This window comes from Hyperolius riggenbachi, chromosome 9 (genome assembly GCF_040937935.1).
Source record: "Hyperolius riggenbachi isolate aHypRig1 chromosome 9, aHypRig1.pri, whole genome shotgun sequence".
Classification (NCBI taxonomy): Eukaryota; Metazoa; Chordata; class Amphibia; order Anura; family Hyperoliidae; genus Hyperolius; species Hyperolius riggenbachi.
Genome location: NC_090654.1, coordinates 193429011 through 193453671, shown reverse-complemented (window position 1 = coordinate 193453671; position 24661 = coordinate 193429011). Strand labels below are relative to the sequence as shown.

Genomic DNA, 24661 nt, shown 5'->3' with positions numbered 1-24661 from the left:
AGCGCCACAAAACTGTTAGTCCTTTAATGTCATTAAAAGCTTTCAACAGCTATAAAATTCCCAAACTGACAGAAGCTGAAATTGCACATCTCTGCCAGCCTGGGATGTGTACTCGCGTTGTGGAGTACAGACTGCCCGGAAAGTCCCATCCTGCTATAGGGATCAAATAAGGGCTGATTCACTCTACCACCACTTTTTAAGCACCAGTGACTTGAAAAGCTCTTGCTAAAGCAATGCTATGGGGGATTTTTTTTAAAAATCACATCGCTCCAGTGCTAACACACACATAGCATTACATTAGCAATTTTCAATTCACTGGCGCTTAGAAAAGCATTTGCAGAGTGAACCAGCCCTAACTGCAAAAAGTAGGAGCCTCTTTCTCACTATTAACACCTGCACTAATCCAGGGACCAGCAACAAACTTTAATACTGCCATACTGCATCTTCTAATAGGATACCTATGGAATTAACCTTATTTTACATGCAAACAAGCTGGGATAAGGTTTTTCATTAATCATTGTCATCTACAGAGCTAAACTAAAGGGACCATCTTTTTCTCAGCAATTAATCAACATTGTGACTACTGTAATGTAGAAATTCTCATATTACAGTTCTATGGGTTTCTTAAAGTGTCCAAAGGAATGTGTGATCATACATTTTGCTTATTAGGACACCTAGAATTAGAAATCACAGAATTTTGTGCAGGTGACTATTCTCCCATCAGTGTCAGGCAAGCCCCGAAATGCAACAGGCAATATTGGAAATCTTTCAAAGTCACCCATATATAATCAAAAGCCACCTTTATAGACATATTTGAAGAAAGGGAAAAGGCGGTGGGACTTACGAAGGTGGTTATATCGCTGGCATGTTTGGCAATATGAGACTTGTCACAAGGGATGCTTTAGGGTCTGATTCATTGATGGATTGTGACAGCTGTCTTTCTGACATTCTTCTGTGAAACGTTTTATTGTGGAATCACAAAACATTTTATTATAGCATACAATCCTCCTATAGGCTCCCCCAGCATGAATTAATAATCAGATCTTATGACTGAAGCATACAACTAAATACTGCACAATGCTGTGGCTAATTGTATTGTACCCCAAATGCTACAGGGTACGAGTGTCACCTATTTTATCAGCTCACAGGTCAAAAGCTTGGAGGAGACTTGCAGACCCCTCTGACAGAGCAGAGACCACCTCTGAGACCACCTGTGATTTTTTTTTAATATTACTCAATTAATTAGACTTCAGGCACTCTCCATATCCTCAGCCACTCACACCTCTCTGCTTCCTTATTTCCAAGTACAGCCAGGGCAAAGTCATCTCCGCCAGGGAAATGCTGTTCCAGGCTGAGCAGGGACAATTCTGTCTCACTCTGAATTGCTTATTCACTTGTAAGAAATTGGAAAAAGCTCTCGGTGATCCGGGAGGAAATGCCCCGCAGAATGACCCTGCTGCAGGAGGAGATCATTAGACAGATGAACTATCTTACAAGTGCGTTCCCCAGTATGTAATGAGCAGGGTGTCATCTGGGTTACATGTACAATTATCTGAATGTGTGTACAAGCATTCCAATCCGCTATCGTCTGCAGGGATGAGACAGTGCAGGGAATTTATGAATGAGTGCATAATGTACTATAAAATGGGACAGGCTATATTGTAGAATAAGAAAGTATAATACACTAACAGACGTATTGCCAATTACATTTGCAGAGTGTGTGTGTGTGTGTGTGTGTGTACACATGTGCTGCTTGTAATGTGTAAGTGTGTGTGTGTGTGTGTGTGTGTGTGTGTGTGTGTGTGTGTGTGTGTGTGTGTATGTGTGCAAATTATATATATATATATATATATATATATATATATATATATATATATATATATATATATATATATATATATATATATATATATCACAGACAAATAATCCATGCATTATAAAAACCAAATACACACACACCACACACACACACACACACAGACACACACACACACACACACACACAATGTGCTAGGTCTATAACACACAGATGCTTTATAAATGTTAGCACACGCACACACAGAAGTTTATGTCTGCAAATGTTGCGCTTTTGCATATATATATATATATATATATATATATATATATATATATATATATATATATTGCCATGGAGATATTATTGTCTCTATGTGTTTTAGTAAACATAAATAAATGATCATGGCTTTTAGCAACCATTGCACTTTCATTTCATCATGCTAAAGTTGAAAGAAAAAAAAAGAAAGAAGATTCAAAACCTGTGGGTCCAGTCCTAGAATCAGCTCCCTGAGGATGTACAGCAAATCCTGCACATCCTGTCTGGGTACCACATCAATGCCAAACTGCCTCAATAGGTCTCAAAACCCTGGGAGACGTGTATGTGGCATCGGCAGGGTGATAACTGTGGAGATCTGTGCAGGCAGGGGAAATAAAGTGCTACAGCGCTAATTGTGTAGTTTGGTGACATCACCTGTATTCATTGCAGGGTAGAATATGCCCTGTTCGACTAGCATGCCTGGAACACATGAACTGCATCCGGTCTGAAGTTGGTCACTTCAACGGAGTAGTTCAAATATCAGTTTATTAGGAATTCCGTTCAAAAGCCCATCAGACTTTTAACAGATTTTCTATTACAAAACTCAGTATCCCAGTTATTTCCATACCCCTCTCCAGCCCAATATATCACCCCCATGCCTCAAAGCAGCAACCCCCATCAACCCTGATCAATGACTCATTTCATCCCAGGTAAAGACAAATCACTAGCCAGCCTGGCTTCCTCCTCTCTGTGCTCCATCTACAACAGTGCTATCTGATGACTTTTAAATCTGCATTCAGCCCCTCAAAGCTGCTTACCTGTATAATCCAGCCAGTGGCAATGAGTTCCAAGGGGGATCATTGGAAAGATCTGAGACTTTTTAAAAATCCATTTGCACCAAAAAAAAATTATAAGCTTCGTTCATCCAGCTTCCCAAATGATAATCTTCTTCCTGGGGATTATAAGGTGCTGCTGAGCTGTGTATCTTTCACTCCTCCGGTATTTGCACAAGAGGAAAGAGACATCACAGCTTTGACTGTGGCCAAGATTTGGAGGGTGGAAGCTGCCTCGCACTCCCCCCCACTTTTATAAATCATATTCCAGCGTCACCTTCTTGTGCAGCAGTTGTTGCCTTGTGCAGTTGCAATAGGACAGACACTCTGCTTCCCAGCCTCAGCGCAGATGAAGCAGTTCTCTGCTCTGCTGCCTGGATTGTGGAGGCTGCCTCCGACTACTCTGTGCATTCCTCCTTTGTAAGCTATCATATGTCTTAAAGGGACAGTGCTCCCATTTCACCAAACAGTTTTCTCAGGGCCTGTTTACAGCAATTGCGCTACCGAGCATCACAAAGCAACATGCGACTGACCGTGCGTAATGATGTTTCTAGTGTCTCCCTATGAGTTAAGCTACGTACACACATTAGATTAAAATCGGTTGGAAAACTACTAAAACGACCAATTAACAATCCTAAAGCAAATGTAGACAACAGAACTTTAGCGATGGCATCAAACAATCGATATCGGGAGTCGTGATCCAACCGGTTGGATTCTTTCGACTGACGATCGTTCATCAAAGGGACTTTGTACTGTTAATTAAACGACCTATACCAATCTTGATGTGTACAGCGCACGTGCCACAATCAATCGTTCATAATTGCTCATGTTTGTACAGAGATTACCTCAGATGTCACTTCCGCATCGCATTTTCTGTCAATTCCTATTTTTTTTTTATCGTTCATGTGTGTATACCACTCGGTCATTAGAGATTGGTAAACTTCACCGAATGATTGTCAGTCAACATTCATTTCGACCAATTTTCATCTGATGCGTGTATGTAGCATTAGTGCAGGTCAATGCGCTGTAGCGCAGTGCGTCGTGATAAGGCACTGCTGCAAGCATTTTCGTGTGCGTTGCAGACCCAGTACATAGAAAAGCGGGTGAAAACGCAAAGTGACTGATGAACAACTGAATCAGTTAAAACATATGGGTTGTTATGTCGTAAACCCAGCCTTATTTTCTCGCAACTGCCCACCGAACTTTTGGCTGAAGCCTTGTCTCATTACACACATCGATCTGTGGGTCAGAGCATATAAATTCACTTGAAGGATGTGGTCTATTAGTCGCCAGTAGATGGGGGGGGGGAGGGGGGAGTGATGACCACATGACAGATCGGGCTAATAGAGCATGCTAATTGTAACACAATACAGCCTAGTTTTGACATGGAGTGCTGACAGTTTATTGGAAGAACTGGGAGCTAGCCTGAGACAGACAGAAGCTCAGTAGCTAGGTTACTATTACTGCACTAGATTCCCATATACACATGTACCAAAAGACGAGTTGGAAGCATGGAGAAGGAAAACGTGTGTTTATTGTGTGTCTGAATAACACAGAACTTTATATTATTTTTATTTAGTATTTAGAGAGCGCTGACATTTTCCGCAGAGCTTTTACAGCGTATGTAATATTGTCCCAAATTGTCCCTCACAGGCAGAGGCGTAGCCATAGCAGCCATAGCAACTGCTATGGGGCCCTGGAGAGGAGGGGGCCCGGATGGTACTTGATGTGTTCACTTACTTTCTCCACACTCTGACTTTGTCTCAGTGCCTATTGACTATACACAGTGTACATTGCATGGAAATGTCAATTGCCCAGTCAACTCATATCCATAGTAGGGGCAGGCGGCATTGCTCAAGAGTGCCTGGATCTGATGGCCCCATAAAGATGTTTGCTATGGGGCCCAATAGTCTCTAGCTACACCACTGAGCTCACAATCTAATCCCTGCTAAATATAATTTTGCCTTTTTAAAGTGAACCTGAAGGGAAAAAAGTGGGTACTTACCTCAGTAGAGGGAAGACACTGAATGATCCAGAGTCTTCCCCACCCCCCTTCACCTCCATCCGATCCAGCCTCCCCCCTACCCTTCAAACTCTTCGACAAGCCCTTGTCAAAGGGTGTGCACTATGGCCATCCTGCTGTCTGTGAATGAGCACGGCCGCATTGTGCAGGCACAGTATGCATTGATTGCGCCTCTGCAGTTGCACAGAGCGGATCGGGCTCAGCTTTTTCCGCCGAGCTCCGCGCTACTGCACAGACACAAGGTGTCCTGCGCCTGCACAGCTTTTTCTTGGACGGGAGCAGCTGCAAAATTCCAGAGGATCCAAACCCTGGATCAGTGTTTGGGAGGATGTGGGAAGCCTCTGGAGGACCTAGCAGCTCCCCTCTACTTAGGGAAGTGTCTAACTTTTCATTTTTGATTTTGTTTTAATTACAGGTTTACTTTAAAACATAAGGTAATTCAGCTTTATGAGAGCTAGTACAGTTTCCATGATGTATCACTGCCAAATTCGCAGGAAAAACCACTCACACAGCCAGAACCACTGATATATAGTGAGTCTACAACTTATACATTTTACAGAGCCACATCAATTGTTTCTGGATTTGTGCCCGGCTTTCAGGGGCATAAAGAGATAATTTGCATATTCAGCAGTGATGCATGATGGGAAACTGTACTTGCTTACGTAAAGGTGAATGATTGCAAATACCTTCTGTTGTAAGAAGGCAAAATTATATTAAGCATAGCTTCTTTAGTAAGAGGGCTTTTCCATCTCTTTTAGCCCATTATACTCCAGTGGTTCTGGGTCATCATGAGCTACCTGGGTATTCTGCAAACGAATCCCTACCATAGTCATATGTCCATTGCAGTCTAGGGTCAATTTAGGGGGATAGCCAATTAACTTACCTGTGTTTTTGGGCGAGTTGAGAGTACGAGAGGCCTAAGGGAACCTGTACTGTGTGTTGAGAACCTGGGCTATAAGCAAGCAACAGTTTGCTGTACAGCAGCAAGTGTAGGCAAGTGCACCTTCACAAATGCCAACTGATAAATCTAATCCACTCAGAGTCCAATTTACTGTATGTGAAGGCAGCACCACATTGCTGGAAAATCAGGCTGGTGCAAATAGGAAAGAGGGGTTGTAAATTAAAGGAGTACTGTAGGGGGGTTTACAAAAAAAATAGAAAAATAGTTGAACTGACCTGGGGCTTTTAATGGTCCCCCACAGACGTCCTGTGCCACTCACCGATGCTCTGGTCCCCGCCTCCGGCTCACTTCTGGAATTTCCCACTTTAAAGTCGGAAAACCACTATGCCTGCGTGGCCGCGCCCTCGCTTCCTCTGACATCACCAGCAGTGTATTGCGCAGGCCCAGTACAGTCTACGCTGCTCCTGGTGACGTTGGCGGGAGCAAGGACATGGCTGCGCAGGTGCAGTGGTTTTCCGACTTTAAAGTCTGAAATTCTAGAAGTGAACTGGAGGCAGGGACAGGAGCATCAGTGAGTGGCTGCGCGGGCACAGGATGTCTGCGGGGGACCATTAGAAACCCCAGGTAAGTTCAACTCTTTTCCCCCCTACCCCCCTACAGTACTCCTTTAAGTAAGTAGGCTGCACATTAGGAACTGCAAAAGGTGGATGGTTTATGAGAAGGTAGCAACTGCTACAAACGGAGGGGCTGCACATGGAATGGGGGGGGGGGGGTGATATACATAAAAAAATCAGGCCGCTACACATGCAAGGGAATGGAGTCCTAGTGGTTATGTCCTTCTGCCTGCTTCACCCCCCCCCCCCCCTCCTTCTTCTACTTACCTGTCTGCACCCAGGGTGGTCGCGCTGTCCGCACTGCCCAAGAAACGGCCCGGCATACACGTCTCAGATGACACTCGGGAGAGATGGCCAATAATGTCTGCCTCTGCTGAGAACCCAGTGTGTGTACAGCAGCCCCCGATACCCCCCAGCCATTCAGCAAAGGATCAGGTCCTGATTCCCATCAGGCAACATTAATTGGGTGTGTGTACGGGCCTTAGGGTAAAGGCAGCAAATTTCAACAGCAAACGAATCCAGACCAGGTTTACTCATATATTTCCTGCAGCTCTAGAAAGCCTTAGTAAATCCGACTTTTTGATTTAACTTCAGCAGCCAGGTATTTAAGAGCGGGGCGCTACACGGTCATGCAGCTTTTGCTTTAGGTATCCACTGACTATGCATTTTTTCATGACATGCTTAGTTTCCGTTATTCAGTTCTGTGAATTATTTGCTTTAAGCCTTGTATTTATCAGTTCTGAGTGCGTCTGTGCTCATCTATGAAATAGAAATGCTGGTCAGTGGTTCAGCTCTTGCTGTGTGTGGCCCCTGGCCTGCTCCAGGGAGGAATGCAAGAGGCATACAATACTCATCCTGCCTGTTAATTATCCAACTTGCCTGGAGAGCCACATGTAATGGCTCGTGAATACATAGTAAGCATGGAAGACAGTTGATGTCAATTAACTACATGTTTTCATAAGCTCTAAATCTGAATTTAAAAAGTTGCTGGGGATAACAAATACCTTTGCATACAGCCTATCTACTGCCCCCTTCCCATCACCCCTCTTGACCCCAAGACCCCCCACTTATGCCCTCCAGGTACTTTGGGCCTAGCCCTCACAGCAGCCAGGCTGCATATTTTGGAATGCAACAGACCTCCTGCCCATAACCCCCCATATCAGCACCACAGTCCCCCACTGGCCACTACCCATTCCCATTTGTGCCTCACAGTCAGTGGTATAACAATAGGTGATGCAGAGGTTGCAACCACATTAGGGCCTCTAAATCAGAAGGCTCCACTAGGGGCCCTCCTTCAACTGCTGTATTAGCTTTCCATTTCTGCAATGCTGGTAATGATCGCCTCAATATATGCTCTGGATGGTGGTGACCATTGACAAACTGTTCTCCTCCCTGCAGCCAGATCCTGCAAGGTGTCCCAGCCACTGACACCATTGAAGTCACGCTGTGTTAAAGGCCTACTATTGTGAAGATTGTAGAATTTAAAATACACGTAAACACATACAATTAAGAAGTACATTTCTTATGGAGTAAAATGAGCCATAAGTTACTTTTATCCTATCTTGCTGTCACTTTCAGTAGGTAGTAAAAATCTGACAGAACTGACAGGTTTTGAAGTAGCCCCTCTCCTCATGGAGGATTCTCTGTGTTTTCTTTATTTTCAAAAGCACTTAGTGAATGGCAGTTGCTCGGTCCAATTGCTAAAAAATAGTGTACAGCAAGCTGGGGGTCTTTATATAAATCCCTTTCAAGGGGTGTCTGTAACGATTGTGGAACTTTCTCCGTGACCAGCGCACAACGCGTGCGCTGACACGGCGGAAATCCTCCACAAGCGTGTAATTGCAGGCACCCAGCAAAAGGTGCTATGCACCTGTAGAGGGAAATTCCTGTCGGCAGATGGCGCTGGGGAGTGCAAAGGAACCAATCCTCTGTACCTCCACAAATGCCAGACAGGAATTGTACGAAGCGCAGAACGCAATCGCAAGAGAGGCGATTGCGAATGAGAACGAGCAAAGGGACAGGTTGTATGTGTGTGTGCCAAATCAGTCGCCGCCCCGCGACCTCGCACACAACAGCAGATATGAAATAGGAACGCGATCGCGAGAGGTGCGATCGCCAGACGTAACACAAGGCAGATCAGAACAGAATACGAGGGTAGCAAAGGCACAGCAAATAATACAATGAGAAGATGCGGAAAATAACAAACGCTAGCTAACCGCGAACACCGCACTCATTCACAACAGTGCACGCGGTTATGCGCGGTCTCCACGTGATAAGCACAATAGGGACAAGCACGCCAAGCAACTAACCATCGACAGACAAACATGAAACAGAGGACGCGAACGCTTGCTTAACGGTTACCTCACCGAGCCCCCAGCAAGCGGTCGTAGCAGACAAGACAGACACACGAAAACAGGGACAAGCGAGAGATAGGATCCACAGCACTAGCGAAAAGTGGCTAGCGCGATCCAGGTACAGAGTAGCAGAACAGAAGGATCCACAGCACTAGCGGAAAGTGGCTAGCGCGATCCCAGGAGACAGAACAGAAGGATCCACAGCGCTAGCGAAAAGTGGCTAGCGCGATCCTAGAAGACAGAACAGAAGAGATAGCTGGTAGCAACCGCTGCACCAGCTATACTCCAAGAACAGAGATCAGAACCATTTCCTGTCGACCACCGCTGGGACAGGACAACAGCAACAGAACAAACAAACAGATAAACAATCCTAACTGCACTATGGAATCTGCCTAGCACAGTTTCCAGGAATTACTCTAAGCTGATCTTCAAACCAAGAGCATGGCTGACACTCTCCAGAGTGTTTCACAAGAAGACTCCTTATGAACAGCAAAGCACTGTGGGACACACACAGTACCCACAGTACACGCCTCCAATGAATGCGGCCAGGCAATCCGCATGACAACGCACGCAAATTCCTCTGCAAGCACAAGCTGCAAAACTGACAGAAGCTCTTCTTTCCAGAGTCCCGCAGCATGCAAACCCACACAATGGTCAAAAAGCTGCCTGCCTGCACAGGCAGCTGATCAAATCATCTCAGTGTCTTTATAAAGAATAAAGGCCATGCCGAGAATTCCCCATGAAGAGATGGACTAGACCAAAACCTGTTGGTTCTGTCAGATTTCTACTACCTACTGTAAGTGACAACAAGATGGGAGAAAAGTAATTAATGGCTTATTTTAATATGGAAGAAACATACTTTTTATTTGTATGTGTTTACAGGTATTATACATTTTAAAAAATGTTCGCGATAGTGGTCCTTTAAAGAACACCTGCCCTGCGCGTGCCAATCTACAGTATGGCCAATTTCAACCTCCTCCTCGCCTATAATTTTCACTCAGTGCTCCTCAGCTTTCTCCAGGCAATGGAAAAAGCACATGAGTATTTGCATCTTGTGCTAATTGCGTATACACAGTACACTGCCAGCGGTAGGTAGTAACAGCAATGTTGCCGTGCTCTGCCTGCCTAGTCATTTGTAAGGAAGACACTATCTGTATTTATAAAAATGTCATTCTCCTTTGATCGGTAGGATCCAAATACACACCTATTTACTGAGCACAACAGCATTCTGGGACTCTCAATCACTCCCTGATTCCATCCTGCCCCAATGACTGGTCAATTTTTTTTCTATCGATATCCGTCCAATGCAATAGTTTGGTTGAATCTAGAATTTGATGTTGCAAAAATTCCCACTCAATCGATTTTTGGTCTAAATCGATCAAATCAATTGCACCGGATGGAAGATAGCTTGATCGGTGGCAGGTTGGGAGCCTGCCAATAATTTCAAGCAACATGCACAGCATCGGACTGGGAGGTGGAAAAACTGAGAAAATTCACCTGCTGGCCAAGCAGCAGTAACCCTGTGCTATCACTCGCAATAGAAACCTGCAGCAAGTCTTCCCTGTGAGCAGCAACATCTGATTACTGCTGCTTGGCCAGCAAGTGGATTTCTTCAGCTTTTCCAGCTCCCAGTCCAACACTGAACATGCAGTGTAGGCAGCGTAGTTTACACTCACCTGTCCTCAACTGCAAATCCCGTGTTTTGTCTCTGGGTTGCTCCTCTCCGTCTCTACTCTCCCAGGGCAGTTGTGTCACGTGACAATAGAGGCCTGTAGTGGTCACAGGTGCGTAACTAGATCCCACCGGGCCCCCTGCTAAAATTCTCAGCGCCCCCCCCCCCCCCGGGGCCCGTTTTGGGAACCTGAGGGGACGCAGCATGAGGGGAAAGCTATGGCCACACTCGGCGGGGAGGGGGGACCTCGGGCTTTCCCCTCTGCGCTCCCCTCCAGCTTCAATAAGTGTCCGTGAGCAGCGGCGGGCAGCGGCAGCAGATACATACCTTCCATGCGCTCCAGCGTGGAAGTTCTCCCTCTAGTCTCTGACGCGACTTCCTGTTTATATAGGAAGTCGCGTCAGAGACTAGAGAGAGGAGCATCCACGCTGGAACGCATGGAAGGTATGTATCTGCTGACGCTGCCCGCCGCTGCTCACGGACACTTATTAAAGCTGGAGGGGAGCGCAGAGGGGAAAGCCCGAGGTGAGGGAGGTGGGGGACCGTCCCCCCTCCCCGCCAAACTGCAGCATAGCTTTCCCCTCATGCTGCGTCCCCTCCAGCCCCCCAAAACGGCCCAGAATGGGCCCCGGGAGGGGGGGGGGGCGCCCCCCCCCACACGGCTGGGGCTGCAGGGCCTATTGTTCCGTCAGTGAGTGGTCACATAAGGTATGTGCCATTATGCCTCTATTATTTGGCCTCTAGTGTTTGTCAAGTGACACAGGTGGCCCCAAAAAGAAAAGACAGGGAGGAACACCAGCCGCTATAGAGAGAAGACATGTACCAGCGGACAGGTAGGCATAAGCTCTGCTGCCTACACTATGCACGACCTGGGCGGAAGACATAGATGGGGAGACCTGGGGGACTCGGCAGGCAGTGCACAGCTCCACATAACATTAAAGGAATACTGTAGGGGGGTCGGGGAAAATGAGTTGAGCTTACCCAGGGCTTCTAATGGTCCCCCGCAGGCATCCTGTGCCTGCGCAGCCACTCGCCGATGCTCCGGCCCCGCCTCCGGTTCATTTCTGGAATTTCAGACTTTAAAGTCTGAAAACCACTGCACCTGCATTGCCGTGTCCTCGCTCCCGCTGATGTCACCAGGAGTGTACTACGCAGGCACAGACCATAGTATAATCCCTCTCTATCAGAAAATGATCTGAATATCAGAATATGATCTGAAAGGGATCTATCTGTTGGCCACATTGACCAGGGAATAGCCGATTTAACTCTCAGCTGAGAAAATGTACCCAGTAAATTGAGCTGTTAGAAAACACCAGTCATTATTTTGGGAGCGGCAGATGTCATTTTCAGTACAGTTGGTCAGCTCATTGATTTAATATTGGCAAGATTGACTAGTTAAAACTGGATGCCGATTGATGCCTTTACATACAGCTGTAGATACTTCTGATCTGCCAAAGCTACAATGCTAATGAGTTAATCATTGAAGGGAGCACGTCATAGCAGATGTGAATCAAGGATAAAATTCAGACTACACTTAGGGCTCGTTTCCACTAGGGCGAATCCGCATGCGGGCACTGCATGCGGATTCGCATACCTAATGTTAGTGGATGGGGCTGTTTCCACCTGTGCGGCGTGCGGGAGCGATTTGGCGGCGGGCCAAATCTGCACGGCGGGACCCGCAGAATTCGCCTGCGTCGGGAATCCGTGCGAATCGCCGCTAATGTATTTAATAGTAAAAACGCATGCGTTTGTTACATGCGTTTTTACCCGCGATTTCGCGTGCGATTTCGCACCCTTCTCAATGTTATTTTGCTCTGGCAGTGTCATGGTTAATTTCGCATGGCACCCTGCCATGCGAAATCGCACGCGAAATCGCGGGTAAAACGCATGCGGAAACGCACCCGCATGCGTTTTTACAAGCGTCGGAATGCCGGCGAAATCGCGTCGCACTAGTGGAAATGGGCCCTAAGGGCCCGTTCAGACTACAAAATGCGGACCGCAACGCATGCGGACCGCAACGCGTACGAACGCACGCATGTCCGCGTTCGTATGCGTTGCGTGGCTGATCCCATCACTGAAAAGTGAATGGGACAGCCGCGCGTTTTTGTAAAATCTGCGTGCAGCATGCGTTCCCGGACCGCACAGGTTCGGAACGCATGCTGTGTGAACATCAGACATTGCACTCTATGCAATGTCTGATGTCGTGCGTTTTGGCCACCTGCACGCGTTTCCAAAACGCGGCTGGAAACGCGTGCAGTGTGAACGGGCCCTTAGGTGGTACCAGTCTTTGGTTTCTGAATAAACAAAACTGGAGGTTATGAAGTCCCCTATCACAAGAAACAGAGTTTGGTCTGTAGCTGAAGGGAATGAACTAGGAAAAGTACAATTCTTAACTGAAAAGGTAAGTTTTAAGAGTACACTGAAAGCTTTGGATGGTTTAAGAGTGATAAATATGTTTTGGAAGAAAATTCCAAGGGAGGGGAAAATCTCATGAGAAGCCCTGTACAGTATACATAAGAAGGTTATTCAAATGAAAGACAAAAGATAGTTGTGTGCAGAGAGGAAATTGAGGTTTCAGTGGTATCCGGAAATTTGTGTTGAGAGAGACTGAAGAGCTTTGTAGGTTACATTAAGAGATCTAATTATAAACATGACAATCAGCTGATTACCAGAAAAATAACAATATTTCTGCAGAAATGCTACCATGTCTTTTTATTTTGCAGATCTGTTTTATGCCTATATGTCTGTCTGTCTGTACATTGCCGAGAATGGTGGTAAACAGAAGAGTTACCAACAGTGGGAAACAGTATGTAGATTGTTCCAATGCAGAACACTGCTGTTCATAGCAACCAGTCTGCTGTCCCTTCTCACCTACAGAAAATGAATGTTATCTGTAATGTAAATGGTTGCCGTGAGAAACACAGGCAACTTTAGCTATGCTACAGTAGCTTCACAAAAGGGCTTTATGCATTTCCATGTCACAGCAGAACAGTTACTACTTGCATTGTTAGGCCTGTATCACTAAGTAGGTTTCAGCACCAAGGACAGCAACTGCTGCTTGTTACCGACTGGACCATAGCTCACATTAGTCTGTGTTCTAGAGGTGCACTTTTTACTAGAGGTGGGCCGAACTGTTCGCCGGCGAACGGTTCCAAGCGAACCTCGGGTGGTTCGCCTTCGACGGCGAAGGCGAACTTTCCCGGAAGTTCGATTCGCCCCATAATGCTCTATGAGGGTCAACTTTGACCCTCTGCATCACAGTCAGCAGGCGCATTGTAGCCAATCCGGCTATACTAAGCCCTGGAGCCCCACCCCCCCTTACATAAGGCAGGCTCCGGCGGCCATTAGCCTCACTCGTGTGCCTGCTAGAGACAGACTAGGGACATCTTGTTCTCCTAGGGACAGATTAGTCAGGCTCTTGCCTGCTTAGCTTGCTCCTAGCTGAATCTTATTGCCATAATAGCGCCCCAGAACAGCTCTTTTCAGAGCTCATCCTTCTCGTGTGATCATTTTTTTTTCCTGTGTTTGAAACTGACACTTGTGTTGTTTAGACAGCATTGCTAATTCATACTGTGTGTCCCACTGCCAGCAGCAGCAGCAGCACATTCAGTGACTACCTGTGTGTGTGAGACACTTGCGTTGCTTAGACAGCATTGCTAATTCATAATGTGTGTGTCCCACTGCCAGCAGCCCACCAGCATTCAGCAGCACATTCAGTGACTACCTGTGCGTGTGACAGGGTGCTGCACATTGTACTACCCACTCAGTACTGCATTTACCTTCTACTAGTACCTGTTGTGTTTAGTTAACCCACCTCATCACTGCATACACCTTCGTTTGTGTTGAGTGAACTTGCCTCACTGCATACAACTACCTTTTAAGTTGAGTGAACTCACCTCATTGCATATCTACCTTTTCTGTACAGTGAACTCACCTCACTGCATATAACTACGTTTGTGTTGAGTGAACTCAGCTGACTGCATCTAACTACCTGTTGTGTTTAGTGAACTCACCTCACTGCATATATAACTACCTTTGGGTTGAGTGAACTCACCTCACTGCACATAGCTACCTTTTGTGTTCAGTGAGCTCACCTCACTGCATATATAACTACCTTTGTGTTGAGTGAACTCAGCTGACTGCATCTAACTACCTTTTGTGTTCAGTGAACTCACCTCACTGCATATATAACTACATTTGGGTTGAGTGAACTCACCTCACTGCATATATAACTACCTTTGGGTTGAATGAACTCACCTCACTGCATATCTACCTTTTCTGTTGAGTGAACTCACCTCACTGCATATAACTACCTTTGTGTTGAGTGAACTCAGCTGACTGCATCTAACTACCTGTTGTGTTCAGTGAACTCACCTCACTGCATATATAACTACCTTTGGGTTGAGTGAACTCACCTCACTGCATATAACTACCTTTGTTTTGAGTGAACTCAGCTGACTGCATCTAACTACCTGTTGTGTTCAGTGAACTCACCTCACTGCATATATAACTACCTTTGGGTTGAGTGAACTCACCTCACTGCATATAGCTACCTTTTGCGTTCAGTGAACTCACCTCACTGCATATATAACTAATTTTGGGTTGAGTGAACTCACCTCACTGCACATAGCTACCTTTTGTGTTCAGTGAACTCACCTCACTGCATATATAAATACCTTTGGGTTGAGTGAACTCACCTCACTGCATATCTACCTTTTCTGTTGAGTGAACTCACCTCACTGCATATAACTACCTTTGTGTTGAGTGAACTCAGCTGACTGCATCTAACTACCTGTTGTGTTCAGTGAACTCACCTCACTGCATATATAACAAATTTTGCGTTGAGTGAACTCACCTCACTGCATCTAACTACCTTTTGTGTTCAGTGAACTCACCTCACTGCATATATAACTACCTTTGGGTTGAGTGAACTCACCTCACTGCATATCTACCTTTTCTGTTGAGTGAACTCACCTCACTGCATATACCTAGCTTCCCCCCGAGATGGACAAAATGGACAAACCAGGTAGAGGAAGAGGTAGAGGCAGACCCAGAGGAAGGCCACCTGGCACTGGCAGGTCTGTGCGAGGTGGTGTTGCTGTGATTTCGTGTGGACCTTGCCCAAAGTACAGTGCTCAGAAGAAGGCACTTGTCATCACTTCCCAAAATTGTGAGGACGTGCTTGAGTATTTAACACAGAACACCTCATCTCCCACAACCACCAGCGCTACAAGAAGCACCACATCTGCTGCATTTGACACTTTACAGGAGTTATTTGGTGGTGGTGGTGGTGAAATCACTGATTCACAGCCACTACTGCAACAACAAGAAGAAGGCGCAGGTACACCACCTCATACGTCTGAGTTAGGTGGCGATAGTATGGACGTAACGTGTGAGGAGGGACATGATGAACCACCTGAAGTGGGTGCAGTTGTAGAGTTGTCTGAGGAAAGCGAAGCTGGGCAGGAGGATTATGATGACGATTATACGGATGTCACGTATGTTCCCAATAGAGGAGATGACCAGGGGGACAGTTCAGAGGGGGAGCCTGAGAGGAGTAGGAGGAGACGATTCCATGATAGAAGCAGAGGGAGCTCATTGTAACGATCGGTGTCAGCACACAGAGAGAATCTGATTATTGGTGATCTGCAGTATCACCAAGAATACAGATATATACCCGATTATTGATGATCTGCAGAATCACCGATAATCCAAGTATAACTAACCTCTGGACACCTATATAGTGTGAGTGTTTGGTGCAACAGTAATGACTTTGAGTAAGACCACCCGAGGAGCAGATGGTCTTTGGCAGTATGGGCGACACTGCCTTCTGAGAAGTGCAAAAACCTTCCAGCAGCCTGAGACCTCCAAAGGGGTTGAGTCCCAGGCTGAAAGTAGGAAGGACCTGTGAGTGAGTGACACCTGAAAGATGGATGTCACTAGCAGGTCTGGAGAGTATCTCTTAAAGGAGAGAGATAGCTTTCAAGGTCGGGCAAGCCAGGTCGGCAACACACGGACAGACAAGGTACAGAGACAGAATGCTGATTCGGTATCCAAAGGCAGGCAGGGTTGGCAACAGATAATCAGATATGCGTAGGTACCGAATCAGAAAGCAGAGGGATAGTCAGAAAAGCAGTAGGTCAAAACAGATATCAAACAATGCCTAGTCTTGGGTGTGAGGTCCGTGGTCTCTACACCCTGGAACTAGTCTGGAGTATAATATGATGGTACACAGTATCCCTAGTCTTGGGTGTGAGGTCCGTGGTCTCGACACCCTGGAACTAGTCTGAAGTATAACAGAATGATAACACAAAGTCCCTGATCTTGGGTGTGAGGTCCGTGGTCTCGACACCCTGGAACTAGTCTGAGGTATAACACAATGATAACACAAAGTCCCTAATCTTGGGTGTGAGGTCCCTGGTCTCGACACCCTGGAACTAGTCTGAGGTATAACACAATGATAACACAAAGTCCCTAATCTTGGGTGTGAGGTCCGTGGTCTCGACACCCTGGAACTAGTCTGAAGTATAACACAATGATAAACAGAAGTAATCTGGCTCAGTGTGAATTCCCAGGTCCTCCTGGTTCTAACACACTGTAGGATCTGACTAAGGTCTGAGTGCTTCCACGTAAGTGTTCGCAACGTCAGACAACTTGAGACTGACCAGCAGTGACTATATATAGAACAGCGCTCTCCGGCGCCACCCATCAGTGATTGACCAATAGTCACTTGCTCTGAGGTCAGCTGACCAACCTGGTCAGCTGATCCCTCCTCGGCTGTCATAAAGGTTCTGCCTCTCAGCGCGCGCGCGCGTATTTCTCAATCTGTGTGAACTAACAGACCCAGCCACACCAGACGTACGCTGCTCCGTGCAAACCACCGCGCTGGACGCGGAATCAGCCGCCTTGCTGTCAGTACACGCGACGGCTTTTCCACGTTCCATTACATTCGTCCTCAGAAACAGCTGGGGGCAGTGTCCGGCGCCATGTATCGCCAGCTATGGCCAGCCAGCCAACATGCCCTTCAAGGTCAGCTGTTGATGCCACCGTAGTGCCATCACCCCAGGGGGGCTTAGCGGTTTGGAAATATTTTACGGTGTGTGCCTCAGATAGGAGCAAAGCCATCTTTTCTCTCTGCTTCCAACAATTGAGCCGTGGAAAGGCCAACACTCACGTAGGGACAAGTGCCTTACGAAGGCACCTGGAGAAAAGGCACAAACAGCTATGGGAAGAACACCTGAGGAAAAGCAGCACCCCTCAAAAGACAAGCCACCCTCCTTCTCCTCTTCCTCTTTCAGGTGCATCGTCTTCATCCGCTTACTCCCTTGAACCTTCACAGCCACCCTCCTTCACACCGCCTCTGCCCTTGAGCAGTTCCTTCTCCTCTGCCCACGGCAGTAGCCAGGTGTCCGTGAAGGACGTCTTTGAGCGGAAGAAGCCAATTTTGGCCAGTCACCCTCTTGCCCGGCGTCTGACAGCTGGTGTGGCGGAACTATTAGCTCGCCAGCTATTGCCATACGAGCTGGTGGAGTCAGAGGCTTTCCGTAAATTTGTGGCCATTGGGACACCGCAGTGGAAGATACCAGACCGCACTTATTTTTCACGAAAGGCCATACCCAAACTGTACCGTGCAGTTCAGAGGCAAGTGGTGTCATCTATTGCGAAGAGCGTTGGGTCAAGGATCCACCTGACCATGGATGCCTGGTCTGCCAAGCACGGGTAGGGACGCTACATTACGTACACAGCCCATAGGGTCAACCTGGTGACCGATGGCAGCAAGCAGGGCGTACGTGGCTGCGCAGCGGACCGACTTGTCACACCTCCATGGCTTGCAGGCAGGCCTCCTGCCCCCTCCTCTCCTTCTCCTCCAGCTACATCCTCTTTGCTGTCAACCTCCTCCTCCTCCTTGCCTGAGTGTCAGTTGAACTCTAGCGGTGCTGCCATCTCCTCTTCCTCTCCAGCTACACAGCCCCATCTCCCCAGAGCCTACGCTGCATGCCAGGTACGATGGTGTCACGCAATTCTAGACATGTCTTGCCTCAAAGCGGAGAGTCACACTGGAGCAGCTCTCCTGGCTGCTCTTAACAATCAGGTGGAGCAATGGCTGACCCCGCACCAGCTGGAGATCGGCAACGTGGTGTGTGACAACGACAGCAATCTCCTTTCCGCTTTGAATTTGGGAAAGCTGACACATGTACCCTGCATGGCACATGTGCTGAATCTGGTCGTGCAAATATTTGTCTCAAAGTACCCAGGCTTAGAGGACGTCCTGAAGCAGACCAGGAAGTTGTGTGGGCATTTCAGGCGGTCTTATACGGCCATGGCACGCTTTGCGGACATTCAGCAGAAAAACAACTTGCCGGTGACACGCTTGATATGCGATAGCCCAACTCGCTGGAATTCCACCCAGCTCATGTTCTCTCGCCTGCTAGACCAGGAGAAAGCCGTCACCCAGTACCTGTACAACTACAGTAGAAGGACACAATCTGGGAAGATGGGGATGTTGTGGCCCAACAGCTGGACACTGATGCGAAATGCATGCAGGACCATGCGGCCGTTTGAGGAGGTGACCAACCTGGTGAGTTGCGCTGAAGGCACCATCAGCGACTTGATCCCCTACGCTTACTTCCTGGAGCGTGCCGTGCATAGAGTGGTGGATGAAGCAGTGGAGGAGCGGGAACAGGAACAGCTACGGCAGGAGGATTCGTGGGAGCGATTTACATCCGAACCACATGTTTCCTCGACACCTGCGGCACCACAGAGGGGAGAGGAGGAGGAAGAAGAGTAGTCATGTGGGGAAGGAGAGGAGTCAGACTCGGATGACAATTATGAGGAAGGTGTTTCTGTGGAGGAGGAAGAGGCGGCGGCAGAAGAACAACCGCAGCAGCCATCACAGGGGGCTTCTGCTGCTCCACGTTCCCGTGGTATTGTTCGTGGCTGGGGGGTGGAAGAGTAGTTGCGTGACGTCACTGTGGAAGAGCAAGAGGAGATGGAGAGTACGTCTGGATCCGACTTTGTGCAGATGGCCTCTTTCATGTTGTCCAGCCTGTTGAGGGACCCCCGCATCAAAAAACTCAAGGGGAATGACCTGTACTGGGTGGCCACGCTATTAGACCCTCAGTACAGGCACAAAGTGGCAGACCTGTTACCAACTCAACACAAGGCGGAAAGGATGCAGCACTTGCAGAACAAGCTGTCAATGATGCTTTACAATGCATTTAATGGTGATGTGACAGTACAACGCAATAAAGGTACCACTGGCAGTAATCCTCCTCACCAGTCCTTGCAGGCAAGGACAGGACGCTCCAGCGATCTCGGGGTGATGTCGGACATGCGGACATTCTTTAGTCCAACGCCTCGCAGTAGCCCTTCGGGATCCACCCTCCACCAACGCCTGGACTGGCAGGTAGCCGACTACCTGGCCTTAAGTGTGGATGTACACACTGCGACTGCGAGCAGCGAGGATGAACCCTTGCTCTACTGGTTGCGCATGCTTGACCTGTGGCCAGAGCTGTCCCAATTTGCCATACAACTTCTCTCTTGCCCTGCCGCAAGCGTCCTGTCAGAAAGGACCTTCAGTGCAGCTGGAGGCATTGTCACTGAGAAGAGAAGTCGCCTAAGTTATGACAATGTTCAGTACCTGACCTTTATCAAAATGAATGAGGCATGGATCCCTGAGGGCTATTGCACGACCGAAGACTAAGTCAGTCCCCACACACAGCATCTCTGCCTGCAGGCCGCTTGACTGCCTTCTCCACCACCACCACCAGGGTCCAGGACTCTAGGCGGATTCCAGAATTTTTAAGGCCGCTGCTAGCAGCGGCCGCTATACTAATTTTTCTGGGGCGTGCACATGCCTGCCTAATTTTTCTGGCTGAACTGCAGGCGGCTGCAAGAAAAAAACAAAAGGCATGTACAAGTGCCCATCCCCCTTCGTGATCATTACCTTGCCGCGGTGAAGGGGCTTGCGTATCACAATGAAGCAATGACCGCCGGCTATATGAGTGTCTCGGTGGGGGTGGCACACCAAAGATAATAAGGTCGTTGTTTCATTGTGGTCAGACCAAATTTGATCAGCTGGACAGTCACTGTTCTGTCATTCAGCTACATCAGCCGGGCGACCATATGGGCTGAAAAGCCACCATCACCTGCACTCTCGTCATGGTGCGCACCAGTCCAGCACGGCCGTCACTACACAAACGGCTGTTTGCAGTCACTGCATACCTTTCACTGCATCTGTGACTGCACATTGTATTATACCTGGTAGTCAGTGCAGAACTTGCACTTGAATGGATGGTAGACTTGCCCTCCATAACAGATTCCCGTTAAAGGATTTAAAGTTGATTCATTACAATTAGGGCCTCAAAAGTCCTCCTGAGTCCTGTATTGTTATTTTTGGTCACTACCTCAGGGCGGGCGTGCATGCCTGCCTGCTGCCCTCCTTGCCTGTCTAGTGGTAGTCGTTGCTCAGGCTCCACACCGGATTCCATTCCTCATTCCACGGCCATTACCCGGGGTCACAAATGGCAGACTTGCCCGCCTCCATATGATTCTCGTGAAAGGAATGTGGTGTCATCTTTGCCCGCCATAACTGGTTCTCGTTAAAGGATTTAAAGTACATTCATTTCAAATACAGCAAGCCCTCGATAGTCCTCCTTTATTGTTATTTTTGGTCACTACCTCGGGGTGGGCGTGCATGCCTGCTGCCCTCCTTGGATTTGAAGTGGTAGCCGTTGCTCAGGCTCCACACCGGATTCAAACCCTTATTCCCCGGCCATTACCCGGGGTCACAAATGGCAGACTTGCCCGCCTTCATATGATTAAAGGAATGTGGTGTCATCTTTGCCCGCCATAACTGGTTCTCGTTAAAGGATTTAAAGTACATTCATTTCAAATACAGCAAGCCCTCGATAGTCCTCCTGTATTGTTATTTTTGGTCACTACCTCGGGGTGGGCGTGCATGCCTGCCTGCTGCCCTCCTTGGATGTGAAGTGGTAGCCGTTGCTCAGGCTCCACACCGGATTCAAACCCTCATTCCCCGGCCATTACCCGGGGTCACAAATGGCAGACTTGCCCGCCTCCATATGATTCTCGTGAAAGGAGTGTGGTGTTATCTTTGCCCGCCATAACTGGTTCTCGTTAAAGGATTTAAAGTACATTCATTTCAAATACAGCAAGCCCTCGATAGTCCTCCTGTATTGTTATTTTTGGTCACTACCTCGGGGCGGGCGTGCATGCCTGCCTGCTGCCCTCCTTGGATGTGTAGTGGTAGCCGTTGCTCAGGCTCCACACCAGATTGAAACCCTCATTCCCCGGCCATTACCCGGGGTCACAATGCCGGACTTGCCCGCCTCCATAGGATTCTCATTGTAGCGGTACTGAACAAGTACACAGCAAGTAGAAAATGTAATTTAAAAACAAAAGCTTTTTAACAATGCCATGGAAAGTTGAGAAGGCAGTCACACATTACCTGACATCACTGAGTGAGGAAGAGCAATCTCGCCATGTTGCGCAGTAGTCCAGCATGGCCGCCCGTCACTACACAAACAGCTGTTTGCGGTGCGTTACACAGTTAGTTTGGTGTGTCAGTATGAAGCAGTACTCTAATTACACTCCCTGATTGATGTATACACATGCAAGATGTTTTAAAGCACGTTAGGCCTGCAATTTAGCATTCAATGTGATTTCTGCCCTTAAAACGCTGCTTTGCGTCACATCCAGATTTTTCCCCGGGACTTTTGGCATGTATCCCACTCCGCCATGCCCCCCTCCAGGTGTTAGACCCCTTGAAACATCTTTTCCATCACTTTTGTGGCCAGCATAATTTTTTCTATTTTTCAAAGTTCGCCTCCCCATTGAAGTCTATTGCGGTTCGCGAACTTTTCCGTGAACCGAACCTTCTGCAGAAGTTCGCGAACCCGGTTCGCGAACTTAAAATCGGAGATTCGGCCCATCACTACTCTTTACAGAACCAAATCCCTCAGTCCCTCTTTCTGCCACAGTTGCCCCTCTTTCTGCATGTGTTTTCTACGGATGAATATAAATAATTGTAATTATCTATGAAAAAGTTCTGAGTTATACTATGTGAAGACTGTTACAGGTCTATGTATTCATACAATGGAATATACAGTACATTGTTAATAAGTATCAATCAGTCCATCAATCTATCAGTTTCATCATTTGCTCCTATCATAGTTTGTGGAGAATTACTTAATTTTAATTATTAATTTTGTAATTAATAAAGCTGTGTTATGAATGTAAGTTCCTCTCAACTGAAGCATCAAGAATGAAGACTGGGGGATTACGGGAGAGCGAAGAATAGGGAAGGAGAGGGAGAAAAGGGAAAAGAGAAAAAGAAGAAAAACAGAAAGGTAAGAAGAGCAGGAAGCAGAAGCCAAGCATAAGACAAGGCAAAAAGCTTCATGAGACTATCAATCTAATAGGCCATTCCCTCTCCCCTCTCCCCCCACATTATTCTGACGGCAGTCTGCTGTAAACTGACGCCAGAGTGAACCATGAGGAGGAGGGGGGAATTCCGTCACAGTGTTTCTGTTAACTCTGTGTATGCAGAGAGCTCAGTCAGAGACAGGCAGAGCTTTCTCTCACAGAGAACAGAGGAAATGTATCGTATGTGCAACATAAACATTTGTAATTGTGTGTGTTAAACCTGATAGGCTTTTGTTTTCATATAACTCTGCTTCAATATTACACTGTTCTTAGCATGTCAGACTGCCGATATTCACCTATGCAAATGAAACATTCCAAACGTAGCTAAAATCTACACACAATGAATTAAAGCTTTTGCCTCTGATATTTAACATGAAAAATAGGAAAATGTTTACACAGCTACTATTTATATATTGTCATTTTAGAACACTTGGGCATTGATAGTGTTCCTTTAAGCAAAATTATGTGTGTTAATTCTTACTGCCCAATACAGTGAGGAGTGAGGAAATACAATCTCCCATCAGGTTTTTATTACTGTTGGTGTTCATGTTAGGAGTATTTTCCCTCACTTCCTGTTCTGGACATGCTTATTATTGAATTCAAGATGTCAACACTGACATACAGTCAAGATGTGATAGCTTTCTCCCACCCCAAACGTCTCAGATACAAGTTATAAACTGGATTGAGTAGATTTTCAGTGCCTTTTCTTCATCTTTACAACTGACACTACAAGAAACCTGAAGTGGCATTCAATTTAATAGGTTTAGGGCAGCTCTTTGTGGATTAGGGAGTGTAATGATCCTCCTCTTTAACCCCCATCCCTGGATACTGAGCCAAACACTGCCCATCCTCGCCCACTCTGCAGAAGTATATGAGTGTGAGGCCTGTCAGAATACCCACCCTTGTATTAGTCTTGATGCCCCAATCTAACACAGCAGTCTTTACCCTATGTGGCGCGCACCTGCTTGAATGGGAGACTGAAATTGTCTACCCGACTTTGGTTACACCCAGGTCTTATTGTTCAAGGTATGGAGATTGATAAGTGAGGGCAGAAAAAATAACAGTACCCACTAAGATAGGATCTGGCAATACACAGCAGATTAGATAAGGGGCAAACCAAATTGTAGTCAAAAACAAGCAAGGGGTCAGTCCAGGCAAAAAACTCGGTTGGTAAATAATACACAAAAGGTCAGTCCAGGCAGCAAACAAGGTAGGTCAGTAACAGGCAAAAGGTATATCCAGGCAGCAGACAAGGGAAAGGAGAGATAAGAGAGTGCTTCTATAGTGCAATACCCTTCACCATGAGCTTGCTGGTTAGTCTGTACCTCTACAAATTGCTAAAGACATGCACGTACAAGATCACATACATTTGCAAGCATATCTCACATGTGTTTCGACATGCCAGTGTGTCTTTGTCAAGTCAGGAGCCAAAGACACGCCATTGTGTCTTTGTCAAGTCAGGAGTAGAGATGTTGCGAACCTCCGATTTTCGGTTCGCGAACCTCCGCGAAAGGTTCGGTTCGCGAAAAAGTTCGCGAACCGCAATACACTTCAATGGGGAGGCGAACTTTGTAAAAAAGAAAAAATTCTGACACCTAAAAAAATGATGGAAAACATGTTTCAAAGGCTCTAATACCTGGAGGCAGACATGATTGAGTGAAATACACATCAAACGTCCCAGGCTAACATCTAGGTTTCACACAGACCCCTATTTTAGTCCTCCACCCTCCTCCTTCCACCTTTCTACCTGCCTCTGACACAGGA

The 24661-nt window shown here is 47.1% G+C and overlaps 1 protein-coding gene across 4 annotated transcripts in view; it reads right to left on the bottom strand.

Annotated features, from left to right (window-relative positions):
* TAFA1 (TAFA chemokine like family member 1) overlaps positions 1-24661 on the bottom strand; it is a 647736-nt gene that overhangs the window by 555432 nt on the left and 67643 nt on the right. For 3 of the 4 annotated variants that reach the window (XR_011024039.1, XM_068253829.1, XM_068253831.1), the window contains exon 1: positions 2872-3266. The exons of the other annotated variant lie outside the window; for it this stretch is intronic. The gene's annotated coding sequence lies outside the window, so the exon portion shown is untranslated. Of the gene's footprint in view, positions 1-2871; positions 3267-24661 lie in introns of those variants that run through there. 4 annotated transcript variants of the gene reach the window in all.